This window comes from Bison bison, unplaced genomic scaffold (assembly GCF_000754665.1).
Source record: "Bison bison bison isolate TAMUID 2011002044 unplaced genomic scaffold, Bison_UMD1.0 scf7180017864180, whole genome shotgun sequence".
Classification (NCBI taxonomy): domain Eukaryota; kingdom Metazoa; phylum Chordata; class Mammalia; order Artiodactyla; family Bovidae; genus Bison; species Bison bison.
Window position 1 is genome coordinate 4331558 of NW_011494752.1, and position 6119 is coordinate 4337676.

Genomic DNA, 6119 nt, shown 5'->3' on the forward strand with positions numbered 1-6119 from the left:
CTGATGCAAAGAGCTGACTCATTTGAAAAGACCCTGATGCTGGGAAGGATTGAAGGTAGGAGGAGAAGGGGACGACAGCAGATGAGATGGTTGGATGGCATCACCCACTTGATGGACATGGGTTTGGGTGAACTCCGGGAGTTGGTGAGGACAGGGAGGCCTGGCGTGCTGTGGTTCATGGGGTTGCAAAGAGTCGGACACGACTGAGCAACTGAACTGAACTGAAAATAAGTTAACTAGTTTATAAGTTAATTAAATAAGTTCGCATATATTTATAGCCATTGTCATAATGGAGAATATTTAATAATGAATGAATGATATAGTAAGTGAAATTGGTTATGATCCCTAAATGGTAAGTGTGTGTGTAAGTGCATGTGTTGTGTATCACTGGAAAAAATACAGGTGGTCAGTGTACTATTAACAGTGATTTTGTTTAGATTTACTGATACTATTTTATTAATGCTCATCTAAAATTTCTGTATTCCCTACATTGATCAAGTAATCCTTTTATAATCAAAAACCTCCTTACAGTAAACCTTATTTAAAAAAAATTTTTTTTAAACCTTAGTTTTTAAAATAGCACAAGAACAGCTTCTAGAAAAAATTACAGAAGAGAATCTTTGTAAATTTGAAGAAGGAAAACATTTCTGAGCGGGACACAAAAAGCACTAGCCGTAAAAGAAAAAAATTGAAAAATTGGACTTCATCAAAATGACATCACTAAGAAAATGAGTAGACAAATGACAGACTGGGAAAAATAGTAATCACTGTATATACTTGACCAAGGAGTCATATCCGGATAATTTATGGAGTGCCTGTAAATTAACAGCAAAAAGTTGAGCTACCCAATTAAAAAATGGGCAAAAGACTTGAACAGATGCCTCACAAAAAGAGAGATATAAATGGCCAATAAGGCATGAAAAGTGCTTGTAGCAAATGCTATGATATGCCACTCTGATTCTCCTTTCTCCTTTGGAATGAAGGACTTATTCTTCAATGTTGGAGAGGCTGTCAGGAAACAGCCTTCAATCAATCCACTTCATTGACTGCCTATGCTGAAGAGCACTGACTTGCCCAAGGTCACAGTGGCCATTAATATGGGGGCAGAGAAGTCCAGCCACTTGCCTAAACTCAGAATATTTTGTATTTTTTCAAATGCATTTTCAGTGCTCTTGATTAAGGTCAGCTGAGGTCTCTGAGACTCCATTGTACAACAAATCAACTTCATCCCTTGTCCAATAGTGCTTCTGTCTTTTTTCTTGCACAGAGGTTGAACCCAAGTGCTCTCCCTGAAAAAACCTACTGCTAACTAATCTCCCAATGAGTCTGCTTCCAAGGGAATTCAACCTGTGACAATGCTCAACACCAGTAACCATCAGGAAAATGCAAATTAAAGCCATAAGGAGCTATCAATTACATCCACTAGAAGGGCTAAAAAAAGACTGACAACACCACATGTCCATGAAGATGTGGAAAAAGTGGAACTTTCATATAGTGCTGGTGGGAGTGTAAAAAGGAACCACCACGTTGGAGAATTGTTTGGCAGTTTCTTACAAAATTAAACATATTTTTAACCCATGATCCAGGAATTGCATTCTTAAGTACGTAGTCAAGAGAAATGAAGACATATATGTATAAGACTGTATAAGAATCCTCATAAGTAGCCTTAGTTATAATAGCCACAAACTGGAAATAATACAAATGTCATTTAAATTAGAGAAGGAATAAATAAATTCCAGTATCCTCCTACCATACTACTCAGCAATATGAGTACAGAATGGAGTACAGATACAACACATGTAGATCAGAAACATGTGGTATAAAGCCACACACCACACATACACACAAACACACGTAACACATACTAAATGATTTCACTGACATGAAGTACAGGAACAGGCAAAGAAAATCTATGGTGACAGAAAGCAGGAAGTCCTCGGGTTGCTTGGGTGAAGTGGGTGAAGTAGGGGCAGGAGTGGGGATTGACTGAAAGTGCCATGAGGAAACTTTCTGGGGTGATGAAAATATTCTGTATCTTGTTTTGACTAGTAGTTACACAATGGTTACAATTGTCACTAAGTACTGACCTAAACATTTAAGATTTGTCCATTTTATTCCTGAACATTATATTTCAGTCAAGTTATACACATACATGGGGCTTCTCAGGTGGCTCGGTGGTAAAGAATCCACCTGCAAATGTAGGAGACACAGGAGACACGTTCGATCCCTGGGTCGGGAAGATCCCTTGGAGGAGGAAATGGCAACCCACTCCTGTATTCTTTCCTGGACCATCTGATGGACAGAGGAGCTTTGTGGGCTACAGTCCATGGGGTTGCAAAGAGGCAGACCCAACTGAGCGACTGAGTGTGCACACATACACATACACACACAATGAGTTCCTCTAGGCATTCAGTGAATGTTTAATAAACAGGTGAAGAGATGATTTTTCTTAAGAACCAAATTATTAATAATTATGGAAAAGATTTCTCTCCCTGGCTTATGGCAAGATGTGATTCTCTTGAGATATTCTTTGATTTCAGCTCTGTAAATATTTATTATTCACAGTTGTTTTTTTCCCTCCCACATTGAAATGGCTAAGCTTTGATCTCTCCCAAAGTGGCAGAATCGGGTCTATAATGTCTGCCTGAATCATTTGCAGGTGAGTGGAAACGTTAAAAGGATATTAAGATAGTAACAGTGGTAGGAGAAAGAAAGAAAAAAACCATCATTGGTTTCCCAGTGTGGTAGATAGCATTTGGCTGCTATTCCACATAATCTTGCCAACATCACTCTCAAAGCAATTTCTCTTACAAAATATGGCACAATCACCACCCTATTTTGAACATGGGTATTTAATCTCAGAAAAAGTATTTAAAGTGTTTGAAATATTTGAAGAGACAAGTTGATTTTTATGGAGCCAGCTGATATCAACCTATGCTGTTTTACTTTCCAGGTAAAGTTAATACCCTGGGGAATATGAAAATTTGAAGAGAGAGAATCCTTTTAGGGGTTTCATAACCTAAAAAATTAAACAAGACAGAATGCCAATGACTCTCAAGAGAAAGATTTTTGCAAACACACAAAGCTACTTTTAAATTCCCTTTAATAAAATCAAACAGTTCAAAAGCCATGGCTGCCATCTTCAAAATCTGAAAGTAGACTACTGGTGGAGTTGCCAGATTTAGCAAATAAAACTCTAGAGTCGAATCTTCAATTAAATTTGAATTTCAGGTAAACAGTTTTTTAGTATAAGTGTTCCTCCCAAATATTGCATATTTTAGTGTTAACAGCTCCTATGCCAACAAAGGTTCGTCTAGTCAAGGCTATGGTTTTTCCTGTGGTCATGTATGGATGTGAGAGTTGGACTGTGAAGAAGGCTGAGCGCCGAAGAATTGATGCTTTTGAACTGTGGTGTTGGAGAAGACTCTTGAGAGTCCCTTGGACTGCAAGGAGATCCAACCAGTGCATTCTGAAGGAGATCAGCCCTGGGATTTCTTTGGAAGGAATGATGCTAAAGCTGAAACTCCAGTACTTTGGCTACCTCATGCGAAGAGTTGACTCATTGGAAAAGACTCTGATGCTGGGAGGGATTGGGGGCAGGAGGAGAAGGGGACGACAGAGGATGAGATGGCTGGATGGCATCACTGACTCGATGGACGGGAGTCTGGGTGAACGTGAGTTGGTGATGGACAGGGAGGCCTGGCGTGCTGCGATTCATGGGGTCGCAAAGAGTCGGACACGACTGAGCGACTGATCTGATCTGATCTGATCTGATGAAATACCTAAAACATATTTGTACTAAAAAACAACTTTAAAAACTTATTTTTTATCTGAAGATCAAATTTAAATAGCCGTCCTGTACTTTATCTGGCAATCCTAGTATTTGGGAAAGCTACTTGGCCTACTCCACAGAACAGGAGCCCTCCCTTGCCCCCTGCCACCCCCCACCCATGCCTGCCAATCTGGCTGATGAGAATGTACCTTGAGGGTTATTGCATGGAATTACAAGGCTAGCAACACTCATGTTGGGGCTTATCCGGGGGCTCAGCAGTAAAGAATTCACTTGCAATTCTGCAGGAGATGCAGGTTTGATCCTTGGGTTGGGAAGATCCCCTGGAGAAGGAAATGACAACCCGCTCCAGTATTCTTGCCTGGGAAATCTCATGAACAGAGGAACCTGGAGGGCTAGAGTACATGGAGTTGCACGGAGTCAGACATGACTTAGTGACCAAAAAACAACAATGGTCATGATAAAAGAAAAAGAACTGAACCTTTCTTCTGCTCCACAGATTCCCACACTCACACAAAAAATACTGTGAAAAACATTTAATGTGTCCCTATTATTTAGAGTGGTAATGGGTTAGTTATACTAAGTAAAGAGTATACTTCAGTTGGATCTCTAGAGTTTGTTTGTATAGGGGCTGAGAGCCTAGGATTAACCATATGGATTTATGAACCTAGAGAACTTGTTTCTCTTGTTAGGTTTGCTAGTCCTGAGGAATGAACAGACCTGATTTGTAAAGCACCTGGAAGACTTCAAATTTGCTGCATGAAAATATTTTTTTTCTAATGAGATTATCCCCCCTCACCTCTTTCACTAAAGGATTCCTGGCATTGTTCTACTTTATAGGACTTGTTACTATGGCAGATCTCCCTCTGTCAGGTCTCACCCTGTTTAATGGAGGCTGGAGTACCAGTACTCCAGAGGCAGGCTGAAAACAGCAACATTGTTCTGAGTCTGCTTTGAATGCTCATGGAGGGAGCATTCTTCTTAGCATTAGCTGATGCTCCATGGTGTGGGATTCTGTTACCTTCATTTGAGCTGTGAGCTGCCTGGTTATTCTAGCAATCAGATCTTTCTGTCTCCTTCCTATTACCTGGCCTTGACACCAGCTATCATGTGCCCTCTTTATCTTGACTCCCAGGCCCACAATTCTTCTTTCATTTTCTTTAAACTCAAATGCCAGAATTTTGGAATTTTTAGGACATTTACATGGTTATGACAACAGCCATGGAGAATATTTGAAAACAGGACTGTCCAGTAAAATCTAGGACATGTAGTCAGTCCTCCTAATATTTCAGCACTTGTCCTCTGACAGTTACCTATGATGGCATGGATATTTTGAAAGGAGACAGGACCGGGAATCAGAAATTCTCTTCATGGCTTTTTTTTGCAGTTAATTTGGGGCAAATTTCTCCCCCAAATTAACTGCAAAAATCTATCTCTGTAACTTTCTGATCCTTTTTATTTGAAATCCCTTATAAAAATAATAAAAAAAGAACAAAGCAAAAGGAACTTATTTTCAATTTACTGTGCCTATCCTTTAAGTTTGAATCCTAGTGTTTGTAATACAGCATATTGGGCTTCTCTGTCCCTTTACCATGAGGGTGGGAAAAGCCAGAGAAAACTAAGATTTTAAAGATTTTACCATTTAGTTTTAATTTCTTGTTTAGGAGTATAAAACAAGTGTCAGCTTTCAGGACTGCAATTTGTAAACTTCAAGTTTGAACCCAACCTGGACAGAACTGCAGTATTCTAACTCCCAGAAAAAATAAAAGGGGCTTATAAACCAAAGAAAGTGATTTACCCTGTCAAACAGTAAGAATAGCACTATCGGTAAAATAGCAACTACTTTTCCTCTCCTCTACCTTTTCTTTTTTTTCCCTCCTCTACCTTTTCAACTCCTTTGATCCTGTCAGCCTCCCCTCTACATGATAGCCTTTTAAACTGAGATAAGATAGTAATGAATCACTTTATTAAAAGTACATAGGGCCAAACAAAGATGTCATATTTTGGCATCACTTGGCACTGAGACATATCAGAACAGGACAGAGAGTTCAGGGCTTCCTGATGTAGAGTTCCTAAGATTGTTTTCCTACTAAGTAGCTAATCTAGGTTTGGGGCAAAAAAAGAAAAAAAACATATATATATATATACACACACACACACATACACATTGTTCCCAGGACTTCCCTGGTGGTCCAGCAGTTAAGAATCCACCTTGCACTGCAGGGAACGTGGATTCAGTCTCTGGTTGGGGAACTAAGATCCCACATGCTAGGGAGCAATTAAGCCTACAACCTGATGCAGTCAAATAAATAAATAAATATATATATAT